General features: G+C 45.6%; 1 protein-coding gene across 5 annotated transcripts in view; it reads right to left on the minus strand.

The window, feature by feature from the left end:
- The window catches only part of MGAT5 (alpha-1,6-mannosylglycoprotein 6-beta-N-acetylglucosaminyltransferase), a 310,933-nt gene that overhangs the window by 256,663 nt on the left and 40,253 nt on the right, over positions 1–14,017 (minus strand). For 2 of the 5 annotated variants that reach the window (XM_081142186.1, XM_081142183.1), the window contains exon 2: positions 2,607–2,690. The exons of 1 other annotated variant lie outside the window; for it this stretch is intronic. The gene's annotated coding sequence lies outside the window, so the exon portion shown is untranslated. Of the gene's footprint in view, positions 1–2,606; positions 2,691–12,660; positions 12,730–14,017 lie in introns of those variants that run through there. 2 more of the 5 variants (XM_081142184.1, XM_081142185.1) reach the window with 2 other exon arrangements.

Below are 14,017 nucleotides of genomic sequence, written 5' to 3' on the forward strand. Positions count from 1 at the left end.
ATAGAAATATGTTGTACTATATTCCTTGTGCCATGTACCAAGGGTTAGAGGCATGAACTGTGCCTAAAACAAACTCCAATTCTGACTGTTCGGAACTTAAGATGTGTACAGCTCAGTAAACACATGTCAGGGCCAACTGTATGACAGGGAGTTCTCCAAATTAATTTCCATGCATAATACAATGTTTATTAAGTTTACAAAGTATGCTCATCTAAGTGTGTCTACATAAATGTAAATATATATTTATATATAATTATTACAAGCAGCAATTATTTAGAACTTAAAACAAACAAGAGAATTTCTCCAGGAAATATTTTACATCTGGCTTTGTTTAGAATTTCCCACACAGTGTGATAACAGAAATGCTGACCTGCTGAAGTCCATTTATTGTTTTTAGTCTCTATAGATGGGCACCACCTTGCATTGGTACCAGAAGAGGACCGTTCCCATCCCTAACCCATGGGAGCAGCTGCGGCCCAACCAGAAGCAAAAGAACCAGGTGAACAAAAGCCTGCCAAAGACACAAACGCAACATCCAAGTTCAGACAAAAGCTTTTACGTTTCCCACAAAGGGAATAGCCCTTCGGTTCACACTGAGGGGAAAGTAGGGCTTGTCAACCTCAGCACTCCCTATTTGGAGCAAATAATCATAATCCTTTGTTGTGGGTTCTCCTGTGTGTTGTAGGGTGTTTAGTAGCATCCCTGGGCTCTACCCACTAGGTGATCTACCCGGACTCTCCACCCAAGAGGTGACAAATGTCCCCCAGGAGGCAAAATCAGCTCAAGCTGCAAGTCACTGGGTAGAGGTTAGAACGCCTCTGGGAGAGTGCAGTAAGTTCTCACTTAAGGTTGCCCATAGGTTCTGTGACTCTGAGCAAAAGGATGTATAACAAAACCCACTTTAGCACCGGCTAATGAGATAAAAATGAGAGTTAAGTTTCTACAGCATCTCATCAACGTTATAACAAAACAACGCTAAAAGAAAGGATGTTACTCCAGCATTTTCGAGGACCTGCTGTGGACAAGAAATCAGGTACAGTGATCGCCTGCGGGGGTGTCTTTTTTTCACTGTACCTTTAAAATTCTTAACATGTACATCTATTTCTTATCCAAACACACAAATTTAAATACAAAAGGAAACTAAAGAGAAGGCAGGAACAATATTTAAGTGAGAAAGTATACAAATGACGAAGTGCCCGCAGCCCTCAAATTATTTTTCCTTTATTTTCTTATTTTCAAATATTTCCCTAATGAACAGAAAAAAAAATTAACATCTTTCCAAACAGGTCATTCGAGCCCGTGGAAGATTTTCTATGCACATAGAAATAAACGGTCTATATAAAAAATATATTTGTTCCCTCCCTTGGAATCGCTTATTCTACACACAATCTTATCTGTCTGTGGTGTCTCGAGGTCAAAGCAGGGCGGGAGCAGCAGCAGCGGGGCACGCTCCCCCCGGAGCCGCATGGAGAGCCAGCCCCAATCCTGCGAAAGAGCTGGGGATGCCAAGACAGGAAACCTGGAGGAGTCTCTGTCCTGCCGTTGCTCATCCTGGGACCCTGACCAAATCACAGCCTCCCAAGACGCCAGCGTTTATTCATCTAATGCCAGGCAGGGCTGCTGTGAGAACTCACTCATTCCAAACAGGGAGGTTTCCATACAAGCGTCAAACATTGTTACCTTTATTGCAGGTTTATACGAGTTCCAATTCTCAACCAGAGATAACTGTCTGCGTTACCAACTGGAGTTTTATCACTGAAAACAGCCCTAGGGTTGTTCCAGCAGCATCCACAGCAGAGTGAGGAGGGCCTGGGAGAATCAGAAACAGCTGGGGGGGGGCAGGGGGGGCAGGAGGGCAGGAGGTGGAGAGTGAAGGGTGGTGGAGCCGGGCTGCCCGGGTTCTGACCCTACTGCGTGACGCTGGGCAACTTTCCTGACTATGTGCCTCGGTCTCTATAAACCAGGAATAACAGTAGCGCAGTCAACTTTTTTTATTCACAGAATTCTATTCTGTCAAGTCACCACCAACACTGAATTAATAAATACTGAACTGGAGAAATGTAGGGTTAGGTTCCTGCGAATCTTTAGGTCACCACGTTTTTGTCAATTGATCAATATATAAACACATTATGTGTGTTTCTGTGTTGACACCTTATTTAATATACACTGTTGATTCATTAACATTGAACTCACAGCCACCACAGTGCACCTCGTGCTTGAAGAGGTGATCTCACACGTGTTTTCTAAGTAAGGCACATCCCAGCCTTCTTGTACTTAGGGCACCAGACAGCACTTCGGCATTACACTTGGGGACCGTTTTAAACAGTGAACTCACTTTTTTAAAAAGGTAAAAAATGCCCCCAAAGTGGCACTAATGAGATCACGAAGAGACCATGTATTTACAGTATGAGACCTGAAACAAGAAGGCAAAGCTTTGCCTCGTTCTATCTTAGCTGGGGATTTCCCATCAGGCAACTCTGATTTTCCTCCACCTTGTCAGTGGTCAAAAAAGCGCTATAAGTACTGATTTTAGCATTACAAATAAATATTAACAAATAGGCCAATTTGCAAACACAGAATCCACAAATAATGAGAATTGACCATACCTTCCTCAGAGTAGCTGTGATGATTTAATGAATTAACAGGCACACCGCGGAGACATTGCAGGGTTCAGTTCCAGACACCGACTGCTGCAATAAAGCAAGTATCACAATTAAACGAGTTACACAAACTTTTTGGTTTCCTGGTGCATATAAAAGTTATGTTTACACTATAGTGTAGTCTATTAAGTGTGCAATAGCATTATGCTCAACAAAACAATGCATATGCCTTAATTTAAAAATACTTTATTGCTAAAAAATGCTATCCTAACAGCCTTCAGTGAGTTGTAATCTTTTTGGTGGCGGACGGTCTGGCTTTGATGTTGGTGAAAACACAATACGTGGGAAGCACAATACAGTGAGGTGCGATAAAGCAAGGTTTGTGAGGTGCGATAAAGCAAGGTTTGCCTGCACAGATAAAGCACTGCTTTCCTAGCACGGTGTGAGGACTCAGCAAATGTTAGCCGTTATTGGGGGGTCAAATACAGGGTGGGGCAAAAGTAGGCTTACAGTTGTGAGTATGTGAAACACAGAGTTTATTCTTGTACTACTGTTTATTAATTATTGTATTATTTTCCGTACAAACAACTATGAACTTACTTGTGCCCCACCCTGTATGTCAATAAAAAAAAAACCCGCATGGTGTAAAAAGCGTAACAAAATTATGGGGAAAAAGGAACCTAGGCAGTGATAGAGAACCACAGACACAGGATTATGGCTTGGAAGAAAGAAGTCAACACTCAACATTTTTTCCTAAAGTACTCTCCTCAATCTGTTTACCTTCCTCCCTTTCCACCACTAGGCTGCACGCCCCGTGCCAGCCATCTACCTTTCTGCTCTCACATCCATTCTCTGCACACCTTGCCCTTTTTGCAAGGTATCAAAGGAAATTTCCCAGACACCCTTGCCAACTGGTTTCCATGGAGGGTTGGCCTGTGGGCAGCACCAGCAGAAGCTGGGAGGGCAGGCACACATAGAAGCCAGGGTCTCTCAACCTCTTTCCATCTGCCCAGGGCCATCCCTTTCATGTGCGCAGCTCTTTCCAGGGGACCCCGCTTCCCATTTCTGATAATATCCCTAACTCCCATCCCTCCTGCAGTCCTAGGGGTGGGACATCTTCCTGTGGCTGCAAATCTCGGGTCACTTTTTAGCATCTCACCTCTTCCATGACCTCCACATTCAATTTTCAGTAGTAGGTTCTTTGTCCAAAATGCCTAGGCCAGTTCTTCTGACTGACATCCTACTAAACACTGGCTCCAGAAGGATGCTACACCTGCAATTCCGCCAAGAATCCTATCACACACACACCTGACACTCCCATAAAGCCCACCTCTCACTTTCTGACTCTCTGGCTTCTCTGAATTGAGAGCCAATAAAGGTGCATCTGGCTTTTTTTAATTCATTGCTGCAGGAAAATAAAAGTGTACTTAAAAAGTTATTAGAGCTACTTCAGCTTTTTACCAAGTTATATTACCTCTGCCACCTTCAATATGGGCTACTGGCTGCCCCTGAACCAATGGTTCCCTCCGCTTAGGTATAATTTCCTTTTTTGAAGACTAAGCTTTACTCTCAGCTCATAAATACCTTGATTTTAAAAAGAAATCCAAATGCGGCCTATGGCACATATCCCATTTACTCTCATAGTCGGCACAGGCCACTCCTGGCTGCTGACAGCGGCCTGAGAAATCGCTGTCCATTAATTCTGAGGCAACTTCCATTCTCTGTTCTTTCCACTGCTTCTTAGCCCAGTGCATAAAAATGGAATGTCTGACTATAATCAGGGGCAGGCAGAAAAAGGAATAAATGAGTCCATTTGGATGAAAGAATGCAACAGTGAACAAGACTCTGATAAGTGAGCCACAGAAGCAGGAAAAGGGAGGCTACGGGGAGCATGCGCTGCCCACTGAACCCCATTCTCCTAGCCCTGGACAAGCAGCTGGACGACACTTCTCAGGGAGATGTGGCCAGGTGATAGAGTTCTAGGCAATGGAACATGAATAGAAAGTGACACTAACTACTGCCAGGCCCGGCCAAAAAGTCCTCCCATGCTGGCCCCTCCACCTGTTCCCCTCTTCCAGTGGCCTGGGATGAGCATTACTGCAGGGTGATTCTGGGGGGGCCTATTTAGTCTTGTTCCCTAAAGGACTTTTAAAAGGGGCCACTCCCCCTAGTGCCACCACCAGCCCAAAACTATGGACAAGACAAATAACTACACAGACAGACACACACACACACAGGTCCATTTGTTATAGAAGGTCACTAACGCAGGACACACACCTTTCCAATGAGCTGGTCAGACAGCTGGTCAAGGTGGCCAAGGGGGGGTGTATAAAATAACCCCCAGCATGCTCCTTCCAGAAGGATCTCTAAAAGGGGACCCACACTGGGGCCAGGGGCTCAGGAATGAGCACCTGCTGTTCCTGGTCCCACATTCCCTGTCGGGGAGGGAAGTGCCATGCTGACCAACCAACACTTTGTAGCATAAAAACCCAGATTCCGAAAGGTCAGGGTGGCCTTCCCAGCATACGAGGGCAGGCACAGAGCAAGATCCACATCTCCTAGGTCAGTGCTACTCGAAGGGGGGGAAGGGGGACAGGGAGGGACCACAGAGTGGGGCCAGCCCACAGTGTTTCTGGTCTGTGAAGAAGTATGTACCAAAATTGAGTCTAAGTGTTCAGGAACATTTTGTAACAATTTGACAGGGTAATTTTATGTTTTTGAATCTAATAATAAAATCAAAGGCTTGTTATTTTGAACATTCTTTTTATTTCATTTTTCTAGTAACTGATTTTTACTGTACCAGACCACGAAGGCTTAGAATTTTTAAGAACTGTTGTCTCTCCAGGCACCCCGAGTCCCCAAATTCTTCCACCAAATTCCCAAGGCTGCTGTACCCCCTTCCCCAATCCTTCCTGCCTCACCCTCACTGGGGTTCTCTTCATCCCTCCTGGCTCAGCAGCTCCCTCTACCCTGCCTTTCAAGGTGGCATCTCTCATTAAATGGGTGGTGACAAACTCTCCGAGGGCCCCTCGGAGGGCGAACTGCGGGCACTGATTCCTGCAGGGCCTCTTGGAGGGTGAGTCGCGGGCACCGATTCCTATAAGCCATCCTGAAGTTCAGACCGAAACGAAGAGTTAAGTGAATGATCAGCATCCATCCACACAGCTACAATAACACGGACCAAAGAAGTGACTAGACACCTGTCAACGGGCCTTACCTACTTTAATTCACCGTAGGGAGACCCCGGCCTGCCCGACAGACGCTGTCCATCCATCATTCTAAACCTGGAAGGCACCCTGAAATGGCCTTCACCCCCCTCCTCCAGGGAGATGGACACGCAGGGAGAAAGCCCACACTGGCCTGGGAGGAACGAGAGGTTGTTTAGAAAGTGAGTCCTGCGTGCGGCCTCAAGTACCATGAGTTGCTGCGGGGAGGGAGCGGGATGCGGAGACGGCATCAGCTCTGCCGGGCAGGACTGACTGAATTGCCCACTACCGGGGAGGCCTGAACCAGCTGGAGAAAGGGACAGACACACAATGCCTCCTTGACACTGAATGCGGAGAAAAGCAGCTGGCAGTGAGGGCAATGACACAACAGAACGAGCAGAGAGCACAGGAGGCAGGGCCGACCCAGGGCCGCCAACCCTCCTCAGAGCGCGGGTGAGCTGGGGCCTGGTGCAGGTCTGGGTTCCAAGGAGCCCTCATTTGTTAGAATTCCCAGGGACAAAAGGACAGCGACTTTAACATGAGCCCTCATCAGCATCTTTCCCAATTGGTAAGATGGTGTCATTAGTGAGATGAGAAAGGCAGGGAATCTGGGGGGAATTACATGGGTGTTCGTTCTAGTAAGTCTCCGTGCTTGCCTGGATATTGCTTGCCTGGATATTTGAAATATTTAAAAATTTTTAAATATTGTTTTCAAGTAAAGCCAGAGAACAGATGCAAGATGCTGTTTTGAAACCTCCTGCCAGGAATCGGGAATTCTGATTAGATCCAGTCAACACCGGGCAGGCCTGTGAAGACAGCTGCTCCCTGCTTCACGTCTGGCCTGGTGACAGGACAAGGGGCTGCGCACAGCCCTGACCTCTGCCCTTGCGGCCCCACCTTTCACCCCTCCCCCCAGCTAGGGGGAGTGGGGTTTCCTCCACGTGCCCCTCTATGAACAGTGGGCAGCGGCTCTCCGGAGCGCAGCCGTAGGGATGCCAGGGCACTCCACGGGCTCTGAGAAAGAGGGCTCAGGTGGAGAGCCAGCGAGCACCACAGGCAAAGGGCCAGGAAGGTGACAAGCATTCCTCAGCTGACCCTCTTCCCAAGTCTGTGGCCGCCATCGAGCCGGCTAGAGAGCCCGTTCCCGCCCCCTCCTGCCAGGAAGGCTGTGCTGGGCCGAGCTGCGCCGCACGCAGGCGACACCGGGCCCTCGCACTGTGTGAGCCGCGACTGACGTCCCAGGGCCACAGGAAGCAATCTGAGCTCAGCCAGGGAAGGTGTTTCATTTTAATCACTCCAAGGCCTGCTGCCTACATCCCCGATTCTGTTATGCCTCTTCCAAGATCACTCATCTCTGACGCCAACAGGAAAATGTCCTTAACTTTAAATCCTATTATCTAGATTTGTTGATCAATATATTTCAATGTTAGCACCACCAGGATAAAAAACAGTCATGTACTGCACAACGTTTTAGTCAACGACAACACATATATGGTGGTCCCATAAGATTACAATGGAGCTGAAAACTTCCTATCGCCTAGCGACACTCCAGCTATCATAACATCACAGCACAAAGTATTATACTCACGTGCGGTGATGCCAATGTAACCAAACCCACGGAGCTGCCAGCTGTATAAAAGTACAGCACATACAGTTATGTACAGTACATAATACCTGACAGTGACAAACTGGTGTATGTATTTACTATACTTTGCATTGTTTAGACTGTCCTCTTTCCACTTATAAAACAGTTGGCTATATTTACCCAGTGTCTCGAGTGTATCGTTTTCTCTTGTGCTTGATTTAGTCTCTTAGTGTTCTGTACAGTAACGTGCTGTATGCACTAGCAGCCCAGGAGCAACAGGCTATACCACACAGGCCAGACCACCTCGACTTCTGCAGTGCACGCCACGGTGTTCACACAATGACAAAACTGCCTCACAAAGCATTTCTCAGAATGTATCCGTGTTGTTATGTGACACATGACTGTAAAATGAAATGAACTTTTTCTACCGACATCTTTTCTTCTTTACATTCATTCGTTTAGTTCATCGCGCTGCATGTGCCAGACTCTGCGCTAGCTAGCTAGCCACTGATGGTAGGAAGAGCAATAGGCCAGTCCGAGCCCTCGGGAAATCTACAGTCCGGACAGAACAACACTAAGTAAAAGGTATTCCACTTCCATTCTGCCCCTTCTCCACTTCCTTTAGCAGTATATGTTCACATGATCTATTGGGGTGGCTTTGGTTTTAATTTCATTTTTACCACGAACGCTGCATCTTTCTCTTCCAGGCATGTGTCAGGAGTGAAGCTTCGAAACTGGTTCTTTCAGAAATTAAGGCATAAAAGACTAGGTACAGGATCTACCAGCCCATTTGAGAAACATTTTCTGACATCAGCTTCCCAGTAATATCTTCTCTCCCTACAGGCTCTATGGCAGCCAGAATTAAAGGGTCACTTGTTCTTAGAAGCCAATAATCTTCCTGATCTAAACTGACTCATATGGTTCCACACAAAGCCAGGACAGCTTCTTCCTACCTAAATCAGAAAGAGGTGATTTTACAATATGGGAGAATGGAGAGGGGCCTCTCTACCTTCTGGAAAACCCAAGTATCTCCAATCTCCAGAGAGTTGCCAAAGTGTGTAGAGGCCATGTGCTTTATATTCTGAAGGCTATTTAAAGAATCAGAGGAAACGCACAATCATCTGTGATACGGCTTTCAAGTTATAAACGTCAATGACAGCCAAGTCTGCTGTGTTGGGAGCTCTTCCAACAACAGGTTGACAACAACCCAATTTGATCCGTCTGGAGGAGGCTGACAGACAGCTGCTCTTTCAGTAGTTATTCCTAAAGGAGCCAAGAGGCCTTTCCAAAGGCAGCTAGGTATGGCGTGCTGAGGGGGGAAGGTGACACCATATTTGGTGGCAGGCAGACAGAGTCCAGGAGTGCCTCATGATGCCAACACGTCTGCCTGCTCTGTGAGGGCTGTCAGCCACACACAGTGCAGAGCTGAGAGCGGGAGGGAGGTGCAGACACTGACATAAACACACACACCACAGCTCAGGAAAGGCAGAAAGATGCTCTACCTCCCACAGCATAAACCAGAGCAGCTAAGTATCAGGGACCAGAGGCCCAGCTCTGAGTCCCCAGGATGCCAGCCTGCTACACCCAGCTGCCATGCCTGAAAACTCTTGGAGAGAGTTGTCAGCAAACAATCCCTATCTGCCACCACTAATTTCAGAACAGACCCTTGAAGATAGACTATTCGGTTGGCCAGTCCCTGAAATGAAGCCCCATTTCTATTAAGTGATGTGTGTGGTGTATGCATATGCAGAAGGGCAGAGGTGGCGGGATGGATTAAATATGCTTGTTGCATCTCACACAAAATTTCCACCTCTTTAGAGATTAGAAATCCCTTTGAGGTTCAGAAGAAGATACTCCCTGTTTCTCTGGTTTCTCCCAGCAGGGCAAACTCTCAAGGTGACAGCTAGAGAGAAGCCGCTGATAAAAGTCATGTGGTCACATGATTTTCCAGCTCTGACATTAAGGCTTTTATTCACATCAGACATTCGTCTGCTTATGAGTTGCTGGCGAGTTTTTAATCCTGTGATGTTGTTAGAGACAAAGTTTGTTCAAGGCCCACACACATAAAAGAAACAAGAATTAGGATTGTTTAACGTTTCATTCTGTTGACCCCATAACCTTGACACCCAAATCCTATCAGCCTGTGAAATCCAAATATCCTGCTCCCAAGCTGAATGTCTGATTTACCAAGATAACACTCAAGGGTAGCCTGAACAGTGGTTTCAAGCTCTGACTATTCAGACAGGTAAATAAGGAAGTATTTAGCAAGTTGCTTCCTCCATAAAGTATGTTCTTAACTGGGGACTTTAAGAAATTGTGGTCCTTGAGCAATAGTTCCTTGATTTAGACACAGCTCAGCTCAGAAGCTGTGCAATCTTTATGAGTTACACTCCAGTCACTGCCTTTTCTTAGGTTCACATCACAATCCTCCGTGTCAGGTCTTGGTTAGGCCAGCCCTTCCATGTAAGAGTGACTAGCCCTAATCAAGATCAATAAATCTGTGTTTGATAACAATTGAATAAAGTAGAAAAAGGGCCTTCTGCTCCAGTCACTTTACTAATTCTAGACAGATGCAATACCCTTACCAAATTATCCCAAAAGATCAAGTCCACCAGGCTTTCACCAGATAGCTGGAGATGTCCCATCAGGACTGGGATGCACTGGTGGACTACAGCGTCTGTGTTTTGATAGTTCCAAACACTAACACCTGACTCAGCTACTTGGTTGTCTCCCTCCCAAGGTCAAATATCCTGGATCTGTGCTTAGCCTGGTAAATATTTGCTTTCTACAGTACTTATATGGCCCAATAGATCCTCCACCAATGTCCACTTTAGAACAGTGACCATTCCGGAAATCACAAGGGCAAAGACAATTTTAAGTTTCTCCTCTTTAAGGACATGATTTGCTGCAACAAGACAGGCTGACAAAGAGATTCTATGAACTTTGCTTCTTCCATTTTAGAACCCAAGTGCCTTTTAAGATAGTCTCCCCAAAAAAGGATACCTAAAAATAGCTAGGTGAGCACTCCTATCACTTCAACTCCAGAGGCATTTGTCTAAAAAAATTGTATCATCTCACTTGCTAGGATCCAAATCCATCCATTATTGGTTCAGCAGGAGTGAGGCTGCATTTGGCAAAGGCAGAGCCTCTGCACAGAACTGCTCTTTGTTCCAAGTCTCAGGAGGCATTAAACCAAAGCTTTTACCAATCCTAATGCTTTCCAACTCGACTACATTCATATATACACAGTCCCAAGTATATGTACACACACAATTTTAACAACGAATAGCTCTATTACAAAAAAACAAAGGCGTCTGCCATGAGATAAAGCCAATGGAATTACATGCCTGTTCACTCAAATCTAACAGATTACTTACAGCCACTTCCCCTTAAAGAGTAAAACCCCAAAAGAAACGAAATGCCATTTTACAAATATATCTACTATGTGCTTCTGTACAGCTATTTCCCTCTAGAAACACCTTTAAGAAAGAAAGGGGGAAAACATGTCCTTTAACAGATACATGCAGTGTGTTTCTGATAGCTGTGGAATCTATCAGCATAGAATTATAAAACTGAAAGAGCTCGGGAGGGAGGGAGGGAGGGAGGGAGGGAGGGAGGGAGGGAGGGAGGGAGGGAGGGGAGGGAGGGAGGGAGGGAGGGAGGGAGGGAGGGAGGGAGGGAGGGAGGGAGGGAAAAAATAAGACCATGTTGCACAGACCCACCTGCAAGCTGGCTGCTCACAGGTCTTCCAAGATTAACCAACTGGTCTACCTTCTATTTATGAACCTCACGTAAGAACAGGTACCAGTTTCTGCTGGAAGACGTCTGAGAGTTTTGTTATTTTTAATCCAACCAAGCCAATTCCCTCTTTATATGGTCTATAGGATATAACTACCCTTCACAGCATTAATATTTTTGTCTGTGTCAACAATCTCTGAGCAATACCAGAGGGTGGTAAATTAGGGTGACTTGGGAGAGCAGTCATCCCAAATGTGCCATCTCCATGAAACAGTCTGGCCTCACTACGTGCTCACTAACGAGGGATGGAAGGCTGGGAGGAGCTGACTCAGTGCCACTGAGCGTGTGGCCACCTTTCTGTACCAGCTTCTGTTTGCGATAGCTATGAGGTGGGGACTGGTTTTGAAACTAGATTATCATGATACAGAAAAAGCTGCCAACTTCAATAAGTCCAAGTCATCAAGATGTGTTTTGAGGAAACAGAAACAGACTCATAGATACAGAGAACAGACTGATGGTGGCCAGAGGGAGGTGGGAGGGTTGGGGGACTGGGTGAAAAGGTGAAGGGATTGAGAAGTATAGATTGGTAGTTACAAAATAGTAACAGTGATATAAAGCACAGCATAAGGAATATAGCCAATAATATTCTAATAACTCTGTATGGTGCCCATTGCGTACTGGAAATATCGGGGGGAACACTTTGTAAAGTATAGGATTGGCTAACCACTATGCTATTCACCTGAAACTAATACAAAACAATACTGAATGCGAACTGTAATTTAAATTTTTTTAATAAAAAAAAATAAAAACCTATGAAAAAGAAATGTATAAAAAAATATTTTGAGAAAACAATCCTAAGTATCTTGGCCAACATTAAAAACACCTCATTCACGTGAAGTGGTATAGGCTGATAAGCTGAATACCCATGCGCCTCAGACCTAAGTAATACCGACTTATTTTCAGTGCTTTTACTCCTTTCTGCATGTTTTCATAAACGTCTCATTTGGAACTTTACATGGCAATTTTCCTTGAGGACTGGGATCAAGTGCAAGGGCAGTGGGTGACATGAATCACACCAATAGTAACAATGTAAGATTCAAAAACTGTTCATGATGTGCCAAAAGAGAAAGTTCATTACCCTTTACCTCCCCCGGTGCTTTCAAATCTGGATTTGTTTTTCTTTAATAATACACTAATTAAGAACTCAATCTTGATTTTACCTTAAGAGTCAGACAACCTACTCCCTGAGTCATAGGAAAACTACTGTATTACCCCTGGCTGTATACAATAGCAAAATTCACGGTCGTCAAGAAGCCAAAAGGCCATCACGTCTATCCTCAGCAAAGCTTTAATATCCAACTAATCTTACATACCATTTCCTGCGGTACCAAGGATATAGAATTGATAAAGTTTATAGCCATCTCTAGCGGTGTCTGTAGATAAAGAAAACGTTGAAGGAAATCTTTTCTTCTTCCTAATTTTCAAAATCACATTGCTCTACCACTTTCATCAAGATTTCACCAAGAAGTACCTTTTCTGGGGATCGGTACACTCCTTCAACCTCTTCTTGGGCGTATGTTTTGATTTTCCTCCCTTCCTTAATTACACCAAAACTGTGAAAGCATCTGCAAATAGAGGTCATGGGAATGCAATTCAATCTAGAAAAAAAACAGGCAGCAACCACAAGGGACAGATAGTGAAAGAGGGGCGAAGAAAAACTGGAATCCCATTTTCAACCAACATTTTCCTCTTTCATTTTATATTTTGGATAAAAGATATTGCAAATGGCCCATAAAATAGCCTAACAATCAGCTCTGCACTCTAGGGTGGCATTCTATTAGAAACCTGCATCTGACTTTCTTGCCTCTACCCCAACCCTCTTTCAAAGCACCTCTAAAAGTGGGCGATGATAAAGCGAGCATGCTCAAGGACCACCCTGCAGCGTCTACTCTGGTGGCCAATTCTCGATCCCTGGGTCTCACCCCTCGCCACGCCCTCAAGCCCTCAGCACTGCCATCTGTTGGGCTGATCCCTTTTCATTTACACCGAGGCTTTCATCCTCTTATTCCTTACGGACGATGTCTCTCCAAATAGAGAATCTCAGAATCTTGATGCAAAAACAACCATGAACGTGACTCAGAGCAGGCTTGCCCTCGCTCCTTCTTTCCCACCGCCTAACAAGCAAAGGGCTCACTGAGAACACCAACGCTGTCCCGCATTTATTCACGTGAGAATATAGCTGAAGGGAGTCTCTGGTTCCACCTAAAATATCTTCATGTCTAGAGAAAACATTTCAAATGATAAGGTCACCTAGGGGTATACACTAGAAACAAATCATGGCCACATTCATAAGCTGCGTCATTCAACCTTCCTTATCGAACATCAGCTGCTCAGGCAGGATAGACCCCTTCTTACAGCACTGGCTTCACTGGGCTTGCATCTCATGTCAGGCAGAGCATCCGAATTTACCAGGCAGTGAAATTCTGCCCGGTCACAGAGGCCTGGAGTGGTCCCTGACACAGAACTTAATCTTAACCTTTGAGAAACAAATACATTGGTTTCATCACACTTCAAACTTTCCAGCATCTTTCCATTTCAGTGGGGCCTCTCAACAAGCCTCCGCCAAGAGCTTCCCAAAATATATAATCCAATCTAAATCTGTCCCATACAACGCACGCTGCCTGGACTCAGGCACGGGGGTCCAACCCTCACCAACCATGAGGGCAGCCGAGTGCCTCTCCAAGCCTCTGTCTTCTCATGTCTGAATCAGAAGTCACCACAGTGTCGGTCAGGAATGATGGCATTTGTCCTCTGTGTGGTTCCAATACAACAGAACCAAAGAGGCCAGCTGCCACATCAGAGGGGCAGCGAGCCCTCTACAAACGCTG

This window comes from Miniopterus schreibersii, assembly GCF_964146895.1.
Source record: "Miniopterus schreibersii genome assembly, chromosome: 7".
Lineage (NCBI taxonomy): Eukaryota > Metazoa > Chordata > Mammalia > Chiroptera > Miniopteridae > Miniopterus > Miniopterus schreibersii.